Source organism: Vulpes vulpes, chromosome 4, assembly GCF_048418805.1.
Source record: "Vulpes vulpes isolate BD-2025 chromosome 4, VulVul3, whole genome shotgun sequence".
Classification (NCBI taxonomy): domain Eukaryota; kingdom Metazoa; phylum Chordata; class Mammalia; order Carnivora; family Canidae; genus Vulpes; species Vulpes vulpes.
The window spans coordinates 140,397,002-140,419,376 of NC_132783.1; the positions used below are offsets into that span (position 1 = coordinate 140,397,002).

Genomic DNA, 22,375 nt, shown 5'->3' on the forward strand with positions numbered 1-22,375 from the left:
AACCACAATGAGATCCCACCTCACACCAGTGAGAATGGGGAAAATTAACAAGGCAGGAAACCACAAATGTTGGAGAGGATGCAGAGAAAGGGGACCCTCCTGCACTGTTGGTGGGAATGTGAACTGGTGCAGCCACTCTGGAAAACTGTGTGGAGGTTCCTCAAAGAGTTAAAAATAGACCTGCCCTACGACCCAGCAATTGCACTGTTGGGGATTTACCCCAAAGATACAGATGCAATGAAACCCTGGGACACCTTCACCCTGATGTTTCTAGCAGCAATGTCCACAATAGCCAAACTGTGGAAGGAACCTCGGTGTCCATCGAAAGATGAATGGATAAAGAAGATGTGGTCTATGTATACAATGGAATATTCCTCAGCCATTAGAAATGACAAGTACCCATCATTTGCTTCAACGTGGATGGAACTGGAGGGTATTATGCTGAGTGCAGTAAGTCAATCGGAGAAGGACAAACAGTGTATGTTCTCATTCATTTGGGGAATATAAAAAATAGTGAAAGGGAATAGAAGGGAAGGGAGAAGAAATGTGTGGGAAATATCAGGAAGGGAGACAGAACATGAAGACTCCTAACTCTGGGTAATGAACTAGGGGTGGTGGAAGGGGAGGAGGGTGGGGAGTGGGGGTGAATGGGTGATGGGCACTGAGGGGGACACTTGGCGGGATGAGCACTGGGTGTTATTCTGTATGTTGGTAAATTGAACTCCAATAAAAAATTAATTTATTAAAACAAAAAAAAATAAAGCTTTCTTATAAAGAAAACTCTGTGCCCAGGTCTCTTCTCTGATGAATTCTATCAAATATTCAAAAGAAGCAATAAACATTAATTCTGTACAAATTCTTTCAGAAAAAAAGATTCTATAATTCGCTCCAAGGATAGAAACAGTAAAATAAAAATGAGACAGAATTTTCAAATACATATACATATTAATTTCTTATACATACACATATACATATTATTATATTATTAAAATAATAAAATTAAACTGCAATAAAATGAGACATAATTCATATATACATACATATAAGTGAACATTATTATATGAATATGATAATATTATAATAAAATAAATGTATTAAACATGCTAGACTTTCATTTAGGAAGACAACACTAAGAATAAAAGTGATGGAAAAAAGGAGTAAATGAGCAAATTATTAAGGTGGTTTATCATCTATCAAAGAAGAGATGGAGGGGACATTTGCATAGTAAGAACCTTAGACTACAGCACAGGTTTTTACAAAATCTTGATGAGTTGGGTGGAATTTCCTGAATAAGAGTTGTCCATGAAAAGATTTCCACAGCAAGCAAGGATATGCCTGTGCTGGGACGCCTTCAGTACTGATGGATCAGCTTGGAGCAGCCCAGGTGAGCATGGCCTTTCATTCAACTGAGCTCCCTGTAGCAGGTCCTCTTAAAGGAGATTTGAGCAGCTTATTACCATGGCTGCCAAAATAAACAGCTGTGGTTTATCCTAAGAAGATAAAGATGGTTTAACATCTAAAAATTATATAATAGATTTCATCATATTACCAGAAGAAGAAAATCCATTTAATTTACCCAAAATAATCTTTAAAATTGTTAACAAAATCAACCATTCATATTAAACAAAACAAAACACTAATAGATCTAGGAATGGAAGATAAATTCTTTAGGTTGGATAAATGGCATCTATCAAAACCTTAGATGTAAAGTCATGTTTAATAGTAAAAACAACAAAAAAAAACCTTTTTTAACCTAATATCAGGAATAAGACAAAGCTGTTTGCCTTCATTATTTTAAATTATTCTACTAAGTCCTAACAAATGCAAGAAAGCAAGACAGAAGACAATATATAAGATTTAGAAGTGAAATATTAATTTTTCTTTGTTCGTGAAGACATGATATAGGTATAAAATATCAGAGGATCTAAAAAATATATTAGAACATATGATTTTATTTAATGAGTCCATAAGATAATAGATCATATACCAAAATCAATTGTAGTTTGTAGACAATAATTATAAACAAATAGAATATAAAAATCAATGCCATTGACAATACCATCCAGAAATATTAACTACATAGTTAACAAAATTTATGCAAGTACTGCATACATAAAACTAAGAAACATTGCTAGAAGAAATTACAGATGACCTAAACACTATAAATGGAGACATGTACCATTTTCAAGAATTGCAAATCTCAGTATGGTTATGATGTCAGTTCTTTCCAAAGTGGTATACATAGGTTCAGTGCAACTCAAGCAAAATGTCAGTAGGATTTTTCATTTCGGAAATTGACACTAATTCCACAATCTATAGTTAAATATAAATGATGCAGAATACCTAATTAAAAAAAAATAAACAAATTTAGAGGATTTACACTGACTGATTTTAAGATTTCCTCTTAAACCACACTAAATATTATCCACATGAGAATAGACATAAAGATCACTGGTGTGAAATACAGAAATCATAAGTATGGGAAAGATAGGAAGAAGAAGAAAGCATAAGAAAGATCTTCATAAAGCAGAAAATTTAGGGAAAAAATGTTGTGACCTTAATTAGGCAATGATTTCCTTGATAGGATGCAAAAGCATAAAGCATTTACAAATATGATATAAAAAATAAAACATAAAAAATAAAAATATGATATAATTTATCTAACCTTATTACTTATTCCTGTAAGACACCTTTTAAAAATGAAAAGTAAGGCTGAGATGGAGAGAAAATAATTGACATACATTATTAGACAAAGGACTTTATAAATCTCTTCAACTTCAAGGTCAACAGTCCAATAAAACGTGGGCAAATATTTGAATATGCACTTCCCCAAAGAAGACATGTGAATACCTCATAATCACATGAAGAGACTCAATATTTAATAGTCATCAGAAAAATGCAAATTAAAACCACTGTGGAATACCACCACTAAACAGCCACTAGAATATCTAATATCAAGACTTGTCAATGTTGGTGAGGGTGTAAAAAACAACCTAGTCTCTCACATATTGCTGGTTAGAGTGTAAAATGGTTTGGAAGTTTCATATAAACTTTGCCTGTATCATGAGGTAATTTCATTTCTAGGCATTTAGCCAAAAGAAACTTAAACTAATATACAGAAAATAATGTGTAAATGAATGTTCACAGTGTTGTTTATTTTTTTCCAAACTGGAAAAAATATATAAATATCTATCAAGTCAATGAATAAACATTGAGATGTACACATAGGAAAACTCCTTGGTAATGTGAAAGAATTAAATACTAATAAACATGAAAGCAAAAATGAAACTAAAAAGTCTGCTGAGTGAAAGAAGCCACGTACAAAAGAATACAACCTCTCAGATTTGATATGAAATTTTAGAAGGGAAAAAATTAACCTTTAATTAGAGAAAGCAGAGCAGTGGTTGTCTCAGGTGGAAGAATGAGATGTGAAGGATGAGGGTAATTTATGGACAGAAAACTGTATGTGTTACAGAAATGTTTTATAATAATAATAATTAAGATAATAATTCCAAGGTTATATCTGTTTTGACCCTTTGTCAAAATGTACACCCAAAATACGTGTATTCTTTATGGATACTATACCTTAATAATAATTATTTTTAACTTTAAAATACCAGGTAGTGGTATGATATTTTTTGTAGCACAATCTTGCAAATATAAAATCAAAGTTGTGTTGTGTTTGTTGTGTTGTGTTTTGGACATGTTCATATAAATGCACTGACTTAAATACTAATAAAACCGGCAAAATACATTTTTAAAGATCTGTCTCTCAAATTCATTATGAAGTCGTGACTTCAAAGTAATTAGTAGACTTAATTAGTAGCTAAACCATGTTCAAATTGCATTTCAGTAGTTAACTTTCTATTATTGTTATACAGAAAAATATAATTATTTTCAAAGCAATTTGAGGCTACTATGTGAAGATGAAATGCATTGTAAATATTTATAGCGATATTCATGCTGTACTAACTGGTTGAAAAATTTTTCTCTTAGCTTTCTGCTCTATTTCTTAGTTCAGCAAAAATGTCTATTCTTTAAATAAAATTATACATACTAAATGAGTGACTATATTCTTTATAGATAATACCATCAGGATGAAACAATGAAAATGCTCCAAGAAGCCCCAAACTTCTGTGGCTATCATGCTAATTTTTGGAAGGTAAACTCTATAATAATTTATATGCTTTTACTTAAAAATAACAGTTTAAACAGGTCATCTACAAGAAAAGGGATAAAACATCCGTATTGGCACAGCAAAAAGAACACAAGTTTTCATCTTGAGTTCAGTGAAGCCATATGAAAATCACAATTGAATGTTAAAGAAAATAATGAGAAATGCTTTTAGGCTCAAACAACACTTAACAGAAAAGCCAACCAAACCCCAAACCCACAATTTTAATGTAGCAGGAATCCGGAAAGCCTGACAATATCTAAAAAATTACTTTGCAGTGAGAATAAAAGTATGAAGGAGATTCTGAGGAATCCAATTAAAGGAAAGGCACATGAACCATGATTAAGGTGACTGGAGAAGAACACATGACAGCTTTTCTGCTAAATAATTCTAGACTAACAACCCAGAGAGTTTCTTTTCAGATGATATTTTGATACTAACTTTCTTTTTAAGAAAGTTCGCTTGGCTAGCTTGCTGGCTTCCTTCCTTCCTTCCTTCCTTCCTTCCTTCCTTCCTTCCTTCCTTCTCTCCTCCCTTTCTTTTGGTAAAAACATATAACATGAGACCTACCTTGTTAAATTCTTTTTTTTAAAAAAATATTTTATTTATTTATTCATGAGAGTCACAGAGAGAGAGGCAGAGACACAGGCAGAGAGAGAAGCAGGCTCCCTGCAGGGACCCTGATGTGGGACTAGATCCTCAGACCCGGGATCAAAACCTGAGTTGAAGCCAGACACTCAACCCCTGAGCCACCCAGGTATCCCTTGTTAAATTCTAAGAGTGTAGTACAAGATTGTTAACTAGAAGCATGATCTCTAGAATTTCACCTTGCAAGACTAAAACGTGGACTCATTATACAACAACCCTCCATTTCCCCTTCCCATAAGCACTTGGCAACCATCAGTCTACTTTTGAGTTTGACTTCTAGTAGATAACTCATAGTCATGGAATCATGGAGTACCTGATTTCCATATTTACAGTATATATTTAACTTTCTTATTTCAGTTAGCATAGTGTCTTCAAATTAGGTCCATGTTGCAGCATATGACAGGATTTCTTTACTTTTTATGGCTGTATAATGTTCCTTTGTGGGTGTACACCACAGTTTTTTTAATCCATTCATACATCAATGAACATTTAGGGTTTTTTTTTGTTTTTTTTGTTGTTATCTCTTAGCTATTGTGGGTAATGCTCAATAAACATGGGAGTGAAAATATCTCTTTGAGATTCACAGAGAAATGGGATTGCTGGATCACATGGTAGTTCCATTTTTAGTTTTTTGAGGGACCTCCATACTGTTTTCCATAGTGGCTGCACCAATGTACATTTCCACAAAGAGCACTGAAGATCCAGATTCAACCTTTGAAGAAAGGTTCAGATTTCTCCACATTTTTACCAAAACTTGCCTTTTTTTTTTCCCCAATAGAAATCTTAACAGGTCTGAAGTGATACTCTGTGTTTTTTATCGCACTCCTCCTGTGATTAGTGATGTGGAACATCTTCTCATATTGGAATTTTTTTTTATCTTCTTCAAAGAAGTATCTACTCTTCCAATTCTTTGTGTATATTTATATATGTAAAATTATGAATTATGTATATACAACTTTTAATCCTGATTTTGGAATATAGCTTTATATATTGAGTATTTGCCTTATTAAAATATTTTTTGACATTTGTCTGCTTATAGTCTAATTTGTTATATTTTTTATTGAAAGAAAAATATTTTAATTAAAGTTTCTTTAAACCTTAAAAAAAAGTGTGTGTTCAACATTTTATTCCTCCTCATTTATTCTCACTTTTAGGTAAATGATTTAAATGTATTCTTTAAGAATAAATTGACAGTTGTTATCCAGATTTAAATGTAGTATATTTTCATGATTTCAGATAGTGACCTCATAAGGAAGAAGAAAGTATGGAAATTGGCTGTATTGCTGTCCTATTCATCTTAGATTTATGCTGGTGTGGGGTTGAGCTAGGGTTTCAAGTTTACTATTTATATTCAAAGAAAGATTACTTCTCTTTCTAACTTTTTAACATCCAGTCTTTTCCCACTGATTTCTATATACATTCATTTCTTTCTTTATTTAGGTTCTTCTACTACACCTCTTCTAGTATCATGATATATTGAATTTTATGGTCATAATATTTTCATTATCTGCTATATTATTTTTGTCAAATTTTCCCAAGCTATTTATGATAACACATACATTCTAGATGAATTTTATTTGATTTACTGCTTCAAAAATTAAATCCTAATAACGATTTTTGTTAAGACATTTTCACTGGGGGAGAACTTATATATTTTATTCTTATTTTCCATATAGGAACCTGGAATATGTTCATTCATTTTATTTGTTGGAGGGTTTTATTGTTTTTGTTATTTTATTCATACAGGTCCTACACATTTCATCTTAGATTAATCTTAAAAAGATGATAATAATAAAAATATATTTTAAAAAGATGATAATAGGGGCAACCCGGGTGGCCCAGCAGTTTAACATCACCTTCAGCCCAGGGCCTAATCTCAAAGACCCAGGATTGAGTCCCGCATCAGGCTCCCTGCATGGAGCCTGCTTCTCCCTCTTCCTGTGTCTCTGCCTCTGTCTCTGTGTCTGTCATGAATAAATAAATAAAATCTTTAAGAAAGAAAAATGATTATAAATAGCTCTTTTCTTTGTTTTTGTTGCTAGCCTAAACAAGTTCATTTTCCAATGTTATAATTCTAACCCTATAATTACACTATAATCATAATTTCCTGTTTTAGGAAATTTATTCAAATATGCATCAGTTTTCCCCCAAAAAGCTTTCTTTACATTTTAGAGACATTAACTCTGAAATTCCATATGGATAATCTTACTACTGGAAAATGATAGTTTTATTTTAACATCCTAAAGAATTTGATTATAACCTATTATCTTGATTTGGTAACATGATGGTTTACCTAAACAAGTCACATAATCTAAACATTCTGCCCTTATAGCATCTTTTTGTTGTTATTGTTTTTTTTATGAGTGAACAATCACCTTTTGTGAAACTAAAAGGGATTTTTTCTCCTCTATGAGCTGCAGTATCTCTGCCCCAATCCTTCTTATTTCCTCTTCTTATTTTAACTTCCCAACTCTTAGGGGTATCAATCAAATAGTTCACAGAACCAAAAACAAGTTAATTTTCAAATTAAATCCATTATAAGCATATCAAACACACTTTATCAGAGGCTTCCATTTTCTATAACCTCCAGATATGCATTAGTAGGCCTAGTCTCATTTTTTTATCAGTTCCTCTCATGTATGTATCTATGGAATTATAACTTTTCTGTTGTCATTAGATTTTAATTTTTAAAAGTCCTGTGAGAACATTCAATATTATTCCTTGAATAGCTACATTGTACCTAAGCACTCCATAATTGGTGGCTTAAGGAATTCTAGGTACTAAAATAAGCACATTCCCAAATCTCAGTGGTTTCACCAAGTAGAGGTTTTATTTCTTACTCATGTTACCATCCAGTTTAGGTCAGTGAAGGAAGAGGCCATGATCTACAAAGGCTTACTGCTCACTGTAATAATTCAGAGCATAACATCATTCTATCTGAAGGCTTTGTCATGTTCTAGGCTCCATTTCCCACTGCTAGAAACTAGTAGATGGGAAGGAACATCTGGTACACCCTCTTTTAGCTTCTTGACCTTGCAGGAACCCATATCATTCCTACAGACAGTCTAGTGTTGAGAATATTTCCCATAACACCACCTAGATATAAGGGAGTTGGAAAATGTTTTCTCATCATGCCCTAACATATACATACAAGGAGGGAAAATAATATAATATATAATAAATAAATAATATTTATTAAACCACCTCTTCATTATATGCTGATACATGTTAATACATTTTAATATTTGTGTTCATGTTTATCTCTCTGCCAACAATACTACTTTACCTGTTCTAACTATGTAACAAGAAAGAGAAAACATGCTCTTTCTAGGTAAGGTAAGATTTATACTTATCTGGTATATATGAACAATGTCTTACTGGTCTTAATGATGAAATGAACAGATAAATCATCACACATATAGTGGTAAAGTTACAATGGATGCAAATGCAAAATATGTGCTCCACAGTAGGTAAAACTATTTTTATAGTGATTTTAAAAAAATAATCACACACAATAGCCTGCAATTAATTATCAATGCTAATTTAATAATTTTTAAAATTTTACATTTTTTGCACTTTTAAACTTTTGATTTTGTAGCAACGTATGGTCAATTACAACTTCTAGACAACTTGTGAGCTAGGCATATTTGAGAAAATGCCCTTCTTGATAAGTAAATTAATACAATATAGCAACTAGAAAGGACTGTACCTAGTAATGTTAGCCAATGTCACAAACAGCAAGATATTTAATGGTCAGAACAGAGAGTTTCTTTTTCTGCTCCTTAATATTCAAAAGTTTTGCTGGTTTGTGTGTCACTGTCCTTCTCATGGTGGTTCAGAATTAAGGATCTTTTCATCCTGGGGCTTTTCTTTTTTTTTTTTTTTTAATTTTTATTTATTTATTTATGATAGTCACAGAGAGAGAGAGAGAGGCAGAGACATAGGCAGAGGGAGAAGCAGGCTCCATGCACCGGGAGCCCGATGTGGGATTTGATCCCGGGTCTCCAGGATCGCGCCCTGGGCCAAAGGCAGGCGCCAAACCGCTGCGCCACCCAGGGATCCCCCCATCCTGGGGCTTTTCTATCTTTAACACATGGCTTGGAAATTCACTATTAATCTAACAGAAGGGGACATAGCAAAATAATTAATGTGAGGAGGTTTGATGAGCAAGACCTGAAAGTTGTCCATGTGTATTTCACTTATTCATAACTGACTATCGGTCACACAGTTATATTTCATTTCAAGGAAGGATGGCAAATATATTGCCCAGTGTGTTTTTGAGGAAAATAAAACAGGCTTTGGTAAGCATCCTGCAATCTCTCCCATCAGATTTTTAAATCCATCTATTCTTTTTTTTTTTTGAAAGAGAGAAAGAGACAAAGTGTGAGCAGGGAGAGGGGCAGAGAGAGAGAGAATCTCAAGAAGTCTCCATGCTCAGCAGAGTCCAGTGTGGGACTGGATTCCAGGACCCTGAGACCATAACCTGAGCCAAAATCCAGAGTTGGATACCGAACCAACTGAGTCACCCAGGGCCCCTCCATCTATTTGTAAACTAAAATTTGAAACTATAAGTGAACAAACTTAAATGATTAAAATAAATTCTAGAATCAAACAATATCAGAAACAATAGGAGAAACTGCTAAACTACAAAACAGATACAAAAATGATCTATGAAAAAAATAATAACAAACAGCAGATTTCTAACCCAGAACAACAAATGGCAGAGATCAATAGAATAATATATTCAAAGATGGTAAGGTAAAGACTCGTCTAACAGGAAATCTAAAGATGACTAAACTAACATTCTAAAGTAAAGGTGAGGGACACCTGGTGGCTCAGTGGGGTTAAGGTTCTGACTCTTGGTTTGGGCTCAGGTCATGATCTCAGTCAGGGTCCTGAGCCTGAGCCTCGCTTTGGGCTCTGAGGTCAGCATGGAGTCTGCTTATCTCTCTCCCTCTGCTCCCCTCCCTCTCTCTCTCTTATAAATAAATAAAAATCTCTTAAAAATAAACAAAAATAAAGGAGAAAGAAATATATTTGAAATATATTAAAATACAAAAGCAAAAATACCTTATGGCTCTAGATCCCACCAGAAAAAAAAAATAACTAAACGTGTACTTCACCAAAAGGAAAAAATGCAAGAAAGAAATGTGAGGAAATAGTTTAGTAACGCTACATGACATTTAATTGCATAAAAAACTGAATAAGCGGTGCATGGATTTTGAGATTTTGTTACTGTTATGATTGTTCAAGTTAAAGAGGAATTACAATAGAGATGTTAATCCAAGCCTAATATGTTAAAGAATTTCCCCTTTATCACTTGATTTTCACAAATACTGCCTGTACTCTCTACTCTCTCTTAAACACACAATTTCTTCCTGGTCAATAAATAAATGAGAAAATTGAGAAATTGTAGAGGTATATTCCTTAGTACAGTCAGTATGCCATATAATCTATATGTACAGTTTGAGTATGTTGTTCGTGAATTACAAGTGCAAACATATTTGTCATAGTCAAGAGTGTGAGTGTATTTCTACTTCTGGCCTTATTACACCAAAGCAGGTGAGACATTTGCAAATGAACTTCAACTCACATTTTCCATATGGATAGTTATTCCTCAAATGATTTCTTCAGTCTCTCAAATACCTAGTATGCCGGAGGGAAAAAAAATAGAAATCTTGGCAGTTCATGCTGAAGGTATGTCAATCATACATAAAATTTCAAGCTTAACAAAATCCTTTCTGTGACAAGGTAAAATGAAATAATTCTCAGAAATTATTCTGTTCAGTGGATGATTTACCTGATGTAGCATTCATCTTTTATCAAAATGACCTAAAACTAAATACAATCACTTTGTTTTTTTATATCTTAAAATGTCAGGTATCTTATGGTCTTTACTAGCCGCCAGAGACTTGGCTATTATACATCATTATGGGAATTTACAGTGAAGCTGTTACAACCCTCATCTGGGGTTCCAAGGTCATATACTCATGACAGCCTGGAGAAATCAGGCTGTATCCTTAACACTTTGCTTAGAAATCTCCTTAGATAAATATTCTAGTTTATTGCTTACAAGTTCTCTCTCCACCCCATGATAGAATCCAGTACAGCCAAGTTTTCTGCCCACTTTTTAATAAAGATCACTTTTCCTCCAGTTTCCAATAGCATGTTTTTCATCTCTTTTGAACTCACCAGGAGTACCTTTCATTGTTTTTTTTTTTTTTTTTTTTTTACCAACATACTCTACATGAAATATATACATTCTCTAAGGTAATAGGAGGATTTTCAGGGGAGCTTGGGTGGCTCAATCAGTTAAGCATCTGACTCTTGATTTTGGCTCAGGTCATGATCTCAAGGTCCTGAGATTCAGGCCCACATTGGGCTCTGTGCTCAGCACAGAGTTTGCTCAAGATTATCTCCCTCCCTTTGCCTCTTCCACCACTCATTCTTCCTGTCTCTTTCTCGCTCTCTCTTTCTGTCTCGCTCTCTCTCTCTAAAGCATATAAAATAAATAAATATTTAAAAGAAAAAAAATGTAATGTTTGTCCTTCTCCGATACATGATATGTTCTCATTCATTTGGGGAATATAAATAATAGTGAAAGGGAATAGAAGGGAAGGGAGAAGAAATGTGTGGGAACTATCAGAAAGGGAGACAGAACATGAAGACTCCTAACTCTGGGAAACGAACTAGGGGTGGTGGAAGGGGGGGAGGGAGGGGGGTGGGGGTGACTGGGTGGCGGGCACTGAGGGGGGCACTTGACGGGATGAGCACTGGGTGTTATTCTGTATGTTGGTAAATTCAACACCAATAAAAAATAAATTTATTTTAAAAAATAAATAAATAAAAGAAAAAAAAGAAGCACTCACTACCAAGCTCCTCAAGCTCCACATGAGGAGCTTGCATTGTGCATTCGTATTTCTACCAACTGACTCTTCGAGGCAAACGAGGCTTTCTATCACCAGTGTCTCAGAGCTCTTCCAGGTGTTACCCATTGCTCAGTTCCTAACTCTGCTGCAGTTTTAACCATCTATTAGCACAGAATCTTAGTCATAGTAACAAAATCTGCATCTGCTGCTTAGGGCTGTTGTAATAAAATATCACAATCTGGGAGATTTAAAACAAAAAGAGTTTGTTCTTCTCTAGTACTGGAGTTAGGTTTAAATTCCAAAATCAAGATGTCAGCAGTGCCATGCACCCTCTGAAGGTTGTGCCAAGAATCTTTGCCTTTCCTGGCTTCTAAAGATCCCAGACATTCCTTGGACTGTGGTAGCATAACTTCAATATTTGCTTCCATCTTCAAATTGTCTACTCTGTCCTTTTGCATATTTTCCCCTTCTTATAGGGACACCAGTCACTGGATTTAGGGTCCATCCTCAATCCAGGATGATTTCATCTCAAGATCCTTAACTAATGATATCTAAAAAGAATCCATTTCCAAATAAGGTAACATTCTAAGCTTCTGGATGGACATGATTTTTCAGGAGGAAGTGTCACTAAGTTACATAAAATTACTTTAAAGAAACAACCATGAAAGTACCTGTTTTAAAATGTCATATTATGTTAAAAATAACAGCTGATTGCCCCTCCTCATTCATGGAAATTCTCTCAAGTGTGACTGAACTTACTCTAACCCATCTTAATTCTAGTCCACATACAGTCTTCTTTTCAGTCTTTTTTCTATGGCATTTTCCTTCTTACAGAATGTGTTAACTTTTAACACTAAGTGTTAAGATCTGACCCTTCATAGGGAAGGTGCAGAATGGAGAATATAACCAAGAAATATTTCTTTATGTAGGCAAAGCGGGTACTCACCTGGCCAAATGTTAGACTATGCAATGGAACACATTTTACCCAAAAGTATGTCCCTCATGTTTGTCTACCCAGTTGCTTCAAGTCATTGACCTGAAATGAGATGCTTAGAGTTACTTTGGGTTTGAAAACAAAAATAAAATAATTTGTAGCAGACATGTGTTACCTGTGCACTGCTTGTGATGTATCCTCCTTTACTCTTCTAGGCACGGAAAGTTCAGGAAATGAACCTCATCAAATTTCCCCAAATCTTGAGTAAAATAGCAGAACATGGATCAGATTTCCAGCAATCAAAAAGAAGCCAAGGGCATCTTAACTTTCTTAGTTGCTTTCAGTAAGATAGAACCCGAATGAAAAAAAACTAATGGTGATTAAAGTTATTGAATTGTATGCTGGCATGCCTTTTCATGACGATGAGAAATGTTGAAATTTGCAATTAGAATTGCCCTCTATGAGGATATCATTATCACTAACGGCATTCATGTATTGGATAATTTTCAACTGTTCTGCTAAGTTTCAATTATACTGGCACCCATCTTTAATGTGTGATCATAGCTCTGAAACATAAATCTAGATCTTAAGACTTCAAATAATTTTAAAAACTCTCCTCTCTACTAAAATTGCCGAAGTATATGCAAAACTTGGCATCTTTTCGTTTGCTAAATTTTTATATTTATTGTTAGAAAAAAAGTTTTTCTATAATTAAAAACTACTGAACATCTTATTTTTCATAGACATTTCCAAGTCATTATTCTCTTTATAGGGTAATTCAGTTTTGTTAATGTTCCACTGGGCAGCAGAAATAATATAGTAAGCTATTATTTTTTTCTTTTATATCATATGGATATCAACCTTCAATTTCCATTCTCATCAAGACTCCTCATTGTCCTTTATTAGCAGGTTCTCAAAATGTCCCTAGAAGCCATGCACTTTGCAACTATATAAAACCAAAAGCTATATCCTCCGTCTCATTAATCTTAGACCTATTGCTCTGGTCTATTGAATTTGTTGTTATTTATTATAAAGTATAGGTGAAATATCACAGCATATTCAAGAAAAATAGAAATCATAGTTTGATTATCACAGGTGGTCCAATGAAGAAAGATAAATGACTTTTTTTATTTAAAAGAAAAACATCAAAAAAATAATAAAAGAAAAAATAAAAGAAAAACATCAGATCAATGCTTGCCAAAATTAGTTAGCGCAAGTATGATAAAAACCAGTCTATATGCCTTCAAAGTTTCTTGCCACATGATACTTACTAATTATAAGGGAAAACCATAACTGCAGTTGAAAAACCTGTCATACATCAACATAATTAAGCACACAAAGTTAACATGACCGGCGATGACATCGTTTACCTGCTAAAATGATGTACCAAAAAAGGCACACTGTTACTTCTGTTGTATTCTTATTAAAAAATTCATAACATAATCAGGAGAAAACATGAGATAAACCCTCATTAAAGAACAGTTTACAAAATACACTTCAAAAGTTTTAAGGTCATGAAAAGCAAAGAAACAATACAGAATTGTGTCAGAAGACACTAAGGAGACATGAAAACAAAATGCTTTGTTTGATCCTGGATTAGATCCTGAGCCAGAAAAAGGAAGTCAGTTGGGCAATTAAATTAATTTGAATAATGTCAGTAGATTAATTTAGTATGATATTAATTTAATTTCTAAGTGTTGATAATCGGTCACATAATATGTCAAATTTTGAAGACAACGAATGAAGGCTAAATGGAAATTCTTTGTCATTTGTGTACTCCTTTCTGTGTATTTCAGTATATTTTAAAATGAAAGTTTAAAATAATAAGGATTGATGATATAAAAACTGGGGACAGGAATTAGATTTTTTAAATGCAACCAGAGATGCCCTCAAAAACAAACGATAGTACTTTTTCTTTGCTAATCCATTATTTTAAAATATAAAACCACTTACTCAACTTCCATAGGGGATTATACCGCTCATGAAAAAGTAATAATAAAAATTAGCCCAATAATTCAAGAAATCTTAGGTGTAATTTATAATTCATTTGTAGTTATTAATACATATGTTGTACATATTGTATATGCATCTCTCCATATATGTATATGGACACACACACACATATCTGCTTTGGTTCTACTGAATGATTCTGGAACAAGTAAAAGGATATATCCGACGAAAGCTTTGGAGAAAAATCAAGATTCATTTAGAAAAAGGGAATAAAGGAATAAACGATATGGTGACCAAGCTATAGCTGCAGGGCACGTCAAAAGACCATGGCTATGATTCAAAATAAAAATAAAGAGGATAAACTAGTGTATATGACTCCTCTCAGAGACATAAAAGCAACTTTAGCATCAAAATCTGCCCCTCAAAAGACTAACAGAGGTCAGACGAAAATGGCAAGACAGTTTGGCTAGTGTGAACAGACATCAAACGGGGGCTGATTCTGAAAGTGATCTGAAAGTTCCAGAACTAGAATCAGAAATGAAGCTGAGATTACAAAGACCAGTCAAAGCATCAGCAATAGAAAAGGATAAACTGAACCTTGCACAATTCTAAATAAAGATGTCAGGTAGGAGGAGAGATCACGGAAATGCTAAATTACTCCAATATTACATTCAGATGTTCAGGTCGTTGCTTTAACAAAGTTTTCCTTCTCTCTGTCTCTCTGTCTCTGTCTCTCTCTCACACACACATACATACCCTTTGCAGTCAAATAAGTTTATCTAATAACTTTTTAAAATTAAAGATGAGAAAATAAATAAACAACAGTAAGTTTCAAAGAAATAATTTTTTTTTCTGGAATGTATTCACAGAAAGAGCAGAAATCAAGTTTCCCCCTCTACAACAGAGAAACAGTATTATTGTGAAGTTGTGGTTGGCTTTTTATTGTAGGACCAAGAGATACCCACATTTGTATGCTGGCTATGTATTTTGCTTGACTTCAAATGAAGAAATCCCATAACAATTTGGCTTTTTATAAATAAATATCTTACAAGAAATTATATTTTTAGTGACTTAGGAAGTTTAAACAAACTCAAAGTCAACCTTAAAATATTGGAAGGTCAGTCTTTCAAACAAGCTAATTTAATTATTTTACTTAAATTACAAAGTGCACAGATACTTTGAACTAGCAAAACTAATCTGGCCAAATTTTGCCCCTTTTTTTCTTTTCAATTTCTGTTTTCTTTTCAAATGTTATTATATAAATTAACTGGAAATATGCTTGAAAAAATATCTATTCAAGCATATGGTTTATCTATAAACTATATGCACAACTCAAATATTATCTTTAACTAATTGTAAAGTTTCTTTTGATCCTGAGATTCACGGGGTACTACCTGACCTAACCAAGGTTTTTATATATTCTTTTTTCTCTAAGTTGATGGAGATTTAGCAGTCTAAATTTAAGTTCTATTGCCTGAAGTGAAGTTATAAACCCTTGAACTTAATTTTCTTTTAAAGAAAATATTTCCTCAATAGAGTTGAATTTGTCAATCAAATCTACCTTTTTTTGTTTTCTTTTTCCTTTGTCCTTGGAATAACTTTTCTTCTATAAGCATCTATATAGCTCTTGAGTCAAAACCGACCATCACTATGCAAAACTTTCTGGTGATACAAGTGAGAATGGAAAAGAAATATGCAATATTATAATTCATTTTATTATAAGCCATATAGTATGATAGATTTTTTTTAAATATTGGATTATACTGTTTTTTTTTAAGATTTTGTTTATTTGAAGGAGAGAGAAAGAGTGGGGAGCAGAAGGGGCAGAGGGAGAAGGAGAAGAAGACTCCCTTCTGAGCAGGGAGCATAACATGGGGATCCTACCCCAGGACCCTGAGATCATGACCTGAGCTAAAGGCAGATGCTTGACCAACTGAGCTACCCAGGTGCCCCTATACCATTTTTTAAAATTCGAAATCAGTAGAATAATATAATGAAAATAGATTGCCTAAATGTTAAAACTATAACCTCTTATAATGTGTAAAATAAAATTAAAAAATATGTGACTCAGTACTTTCTGCTCCTTTATTTTATGGTCAAGAAAATCCACAGATAATACTTTGTTACATAAACTTCTAGATTTTTTCAATATAAATACATAATATATAAATACATAATTTCATTTGTAGAAGTGCATAACCACACATACAGAGACACACACACATACCTGGAGAATTATGATAATCATGCTCTTCAAGTGGTCCTGAAGCTTTTTTCTCCCACTGAGCAGTAAAAATGGTTATATTTCAGATCAATATACATATATGCATCTAATTCTTTAGTACATTTTATGTTATAATGACTGATTATTCTACACTTTTCTCAACCATATGCTTTTAATGTTCATTTTAGTTTTTTCCAAGTGTTTACAGTTGTAAACAAAATCTGATGTATCCTAGGTGTATTTAAATTTTTGGTTTTTATATAGAATATAGATCTAAAATATGTTTCTTATGTGTAATAATATGTACTTACTTAATATCAATTGATACTGTCAGTTTCTACTCCAAAACATTTGCATACTCTTCCCCAAGTCAGGTGTGTACAAGAGTAGCTGTTGACCATCAATGTCTTCAAAATATGGAAGTTACCCAACTTTATGTTTATTGACCCACTAGAACAATGTGGTCTGCTTTTATCTTTATGCTTCTCTGATTATGGAGAATTTGAGGATCTTTGTTATAAATCCATTTGCCATATATCTTTCTTTTTTCATAAATTGATTTCTTCATAACCCGTTTTGGATTTTTATTACTAAATTGTGTTAGCTTTTTATATATTCAGCTTCATTAATTTTGTCTTCAAAATTATTGTCAGTGTTCTCCCTCAGGATCTATTTAATTTTTAAAATGTCTTTCATTATATAATAGTTTATTTTAAAAGTTTTTATTATTTACTTTTCTTTTTTAATTTCAAGTGTTTATTTAAATTCCAGTTAGTTAACATAGTGTAATGTTAGTTTCAGGAGTAGAATTTAGTGATTCATCACTTACATATAAAACCCAGTGCTCATCCCAACAAATGCCCTCCTTAACACCTATCACTCATTTAACCCATCTCTCCGACCACCACCCTCCAGCATAAACGTTTTCTGTTACCAAGTGGTTAACTTTAATGCCCATTATCTTAATCAAACACACAATGAGAATATTTTTTTTTGTTTTGGAAAATTATTTTGGAATGTAGCCTTCTTTCCATTTTAAAGTGAAATCTTCCTTCTTACAAAATGCCAATGGAGAAGAACAGAGTGCACAAAAAGGCAAAAATATGGCTATACCCACAGGAACACTTGGTTAGAGGTAACCAGTTGTACCTTCAAAATCCTGGAGTCCCGGGATCGAGTCCTACATCAGGCTCCCTGCATGGAGCCTGCTTCTCCCTCTGCCTGTGTCTTTGCCTCTCTCTCTCTTTCTCTCTCTCTGTGTCTCTCATGAATAAATAAATAAATTCTTTTAAAAAAATCCCTCCACATACATAACCATGTAATATACATCTAGCAAATGTATTATAAAATATGAATCCTATATATACAATCTAAGTTAAATAATTCTGGAATGCATCAAAATTTTGTTTATCACTATAAACACCTGCAAAAACTAAAATGTATATAAATCTTACATATTTGTTTATTAAATATAAAAATTTACAAGTCAAATTGAAAGGGAATCAATGTTCGCATCTTCTCTGAGTAATTTAATAAACCAAGAAAGACTTAACAAGCACCCTTTCTGCTAGGCTAGAAATTTTTGTGGGGTGTTATTTCCTGAAATATTTTAACGTTAATCATTTTAGCACTGTTCATTTTGCTGGTCTTTTCATTCAGCACCATTCCCTTTATCTGACGTTTTATCTTAGATTCAGTTTTCACATATTTTGTTTTATTTGCTGGAGTACATCCTGTAATAATTTTTTCAGGTATTTTTGAATTCGGTAAGTCTGAATCCTTATTTCTCTCTCTTTACCTGTCATATTTTTATTCACATATTATAGTCATCCTCATTATATGAGACATTCTGCTCATTACCATTGACGTGGAAGGAAAATTATTATCTACCATGAGCCTCCTTATCTTCAGTTAACCTATCGCTAAAGCATACAAAGGGATTAATAGATATATAACATTCATCTAATGGCTGAGTTGAATGGAAATAAGGTCAATTTTATTGCATCAGAGTTAAAAGTAGAAAAAAATGCAAACTTACCCCCCCCAAAGTTTTCTATTAGATCTATATCGAAAAGCCAAATTTAGAAAATATGGTTTCATATCAAGCGCACACTGCATTCATCATATAGAAGACATCAATTGGGTGGAAGCCCATGGCAAAAGTGTCCCACCATGAAGACTTCTGTCAAAGATATGGGAAAGTCACTAATGTCTTTTAGCACATTGTGCATTGACCCAGTGTCTATCGTGTGAAGAATAATGGGTGAAAGAATGACTTTAAAGCAGAGGCATTTTTCTAGGCTAATTGGGGAATGACAGTGATTTAGTGAAATCCTCATCTTGACTGTGAAATTTCAAAAAAACTTCACCTTGGGACTTTTCCAGCTCTAGAGAAATAATGTATATTAGGAGAGTGGTACTGGCTGTCAGTTCACTTCATCCATGCCAAAGGAGGCATTTTTCAGATAAAATGTTGGGAGAAGATTCTGTAGGTGGCTGTTTACTGTTCAGTTATAGACACTTCACTACACATCCTCCAGGAATGCACCCACAAAGACTCTCGCAAAAGAAATCACAGCCCACTTCACCCCTTACCTTTCCATCTCTCCTCATGTGAATTCTCTCCACCTGCTTCTCTCACGCCGTTACTCCTGCAATGATAGCATAATCTGGCTCTATGTAAAATTATTAGTTCTTAGCCTTCTTTCTGAGAAAATTCCATCGGTCGGCCTATTTGCTGGTGGGTTTTGTTTGTTTGTTTTGTTTGAATGTTTGATCCTAGGGATCATTTCTGCGGTGTTTAATTAGTTGTCTTTCTTACAATCTGTTCCACTTTTATGTTCCTTAGTATGCTGGTAAATGTATTGTTTATTAAAGACAATAACACAATTGAGGTTTCCTTTCATCTTAGTTTTGTTTGATATTGAAGGAAAAATTACTGCTTCTCTTTGAAGGTGATTGCTTGCTTCCTGATCCATAGTTTTATATTTATCATTGAGTTAGAGGTTGCTTGCCGCAGTCTCTGTTTTCTGTTTATGGAAGTAGGTATGCTCTGTCGCTATGAGGAACATGATCATGGTTGATTGTTCACTTGGTACAGGTGTGTCATTTTTCCTGCTTGCTTCCAGCCATTCAGAGCCCAGTCTCCCTCTTTGTCTCAAGATTCATGTCAGTTTCTCAAAACTGAGGCAAATATGATCTAGACTCTGGCGTTCTAGCAATGAAAAGAGTGTCTAAAATATGACCAAATAAACTAGATGCTCCATATTTAATGGTCCAGATGAATATTGGTAGTTGCCTTCGGGCAACTTTTCTGATCTTATACCCACTATTAAGCAAGCTGTGGACATTTGGAACTCATCATTCCTTTCTCTCTCTCTCCTCAGCTGTGCATGATTTATAGAGTGGTTTTCCTCCATAGATTGGATTGGATTGTTTTCTGTTGCTGTATAACAGATGGCCATATACTTAGCCACTTAAAAATCATCCATTTATTATCTCACAGTTGTATTGTTCAGAAGTCTGAGTAGGTCTGACTGGATACTCAGCTTTGGTCTCACAAGCCTGACATCAATATGGTAGCTAGGTCATGTTCTTTCTGAAGGCTCTGGGGAGAATCCCCTTCCAAACTCTTTCGGGCTATTGGCAGAATGTAATTCTGTGAGGGTTGGGGCTAAACTCCCATTTGCTCTTTGGAAATCATTCATGGCCATTCTCGGCTTCAAGGGATCACCTATATTTTTTGAATCATGACCTTCTTCATCTTCAAAATCAGTAATGGTACCTTGAATCTTTTTTCGTGCTTCATATCTCTTGGACTCTGTCTTCTGCCCCAAGAAAAAGTGTACTGCTCTTAAGGGTTCAGGCTATTGCAATGGACCCACCCAGGATAATCTTTTTATTTTATGGTCTGCTGCATCATATAGCACAGTAACGCAGTTATGGGGGTGATATCTCATCACTCACAGGTTCTGGACATGAGGACAGGACATCTTTTGAGTGGGCAATTTAGAAATTCAACCTACCGTACTAACTTACCATGCTTTCTCACTTTCAAAAATTCTTCCTAATAATGGTTCACCAACAGGAACTATTCCTGTTTCTTGGCCTTGATATGGATACATTTAATTAGAAGTGGATGAGAAGGGCTGTTAACAGTTTGCAACTAAATAAGAGAAGGGCTTATTGCCAAGATCTAACAAGGGAACTCTAACTTTTAGCCAAGAAGATGCCAGCAAAGCAAAATGTGCTCAACCTGCCACAGGGACACAAAATTAAATTATTTCTTTGGGCATCCAAATGTAAAATGTAATTTGGTATCATTTATATCATATGCTTGGTAATGAAGGGAAAAAGAAAATTATTCTATTGACTAAAGAAGAGATGCCAATAACCAAAAATTTAAAATTCACATAAATTTAATATTTTCGTTGATATTAGGAAATTGAATATTTTTGATCCTTAACTTTTTAATGGGAATAACCTTTGTTTATTTTTCTATCGGTCATTGTCATGATGTTTGGTTAAAATCTTCCATAACTTCAAAAAATGTACAAATAATTAAAACACAAACAAATGTGCACACACACACACACACAGAGGATAGTTTATGCTTCTTATCATTCTGTGATTTCCCCTATTCTTTCTACAGGCTATTTTAAGCAATAATTTTCTAAATATTGCACCTTCTCTGCTGCAATTCTGATAGGCTAACTAAAGAATTGTATCTATAAAGTGGTATAATTCCACTTTAAGGCCACTGTCTTTATTTTCTTTAAAAAATAAATATCATCAAGTTAATCGGATGATAGGTTTTAAAAAAATGCAAACAGGAAATGTATGCTATTGAAAATTTACTCAAAGCCACACAGGTGACAAGTAATTGAAGCCATATTTGAAAAGCTATTTGAATTCTTGCCACCTTAGTATAATAAGAATATTATGAAAATTGAGAAAGCCCAGGAAACAGCAATCTTCTTGAAAATATTATCTCCTCAAAAATGTTGAGGAAATTGCATTTATAGTTCTCATGATAGCAAATTATGTGAATACCTTGGTGAATGTGGCAGAAGGGCATGGAAGATAATCAATAAAAGTTTGCTAATATAACTTTGAAAGTATAAACAGGATATTATACACATTTAAATTCAAGCCTTAAGACAATTGTCTCATCTTTGAGGATGCTACTTGAAAATGTAGCAAAAGGAAATGTGCTCTTCAAAGATTCTGATTCATATACCCTAGAATGGGAGGTAAGAAACTTGATTACAATAATATATATCTCAAATACTCCAGAAAAGAACATAAAGAACCATTTTTGTTAAACACCAACCTAAGACATTTGATGAAAACATTGGTGTATTCAATACCGCTCAAATGCAACCAAAATTAATATAACATTTCCAAATCCTCAGTGGTAACCAGAAAAACCTGATAAGGATGATGTTAGCGACCACAAATAAGTATAATTTTCACACTATTTATAGTCATATAAATAGATACAGGTATTGATTATAAAATTATTTTAATTGTGAAAATAAAAAAATGAACAATTTTTTTAATGAACCAATTAAGTT

At 33.5% G+C, this 22,375-nt stretch overlaps 1 long non-coding RNA gene across 1 annotated transcript; it reads right to left on the reverse strand.

Moving 5' to 3' along the window:
• Positions 1-1,010: 1,010 nt before the first annotated feature.
• Positions 1,011-19,496, reverse strand: LOC140598477 (uncharacterized). Its single transcript, XR_012000902.1, has 6 exons — positions 19,395-19,496; positions 16,803-16,857; positions 12,801-12,884; positions 12,638-12,727; positions 10,416-10,468; positions 1,011-1,490 (listed from the first exon to the last, which is right to left on the reverse strand). It is a non-coding gene; the product is annotated as an uncharacterized lncRNA (long non-coding RNA).
• Positions 19,497-22,375: the final 2,879 nt, after the last annotated feature.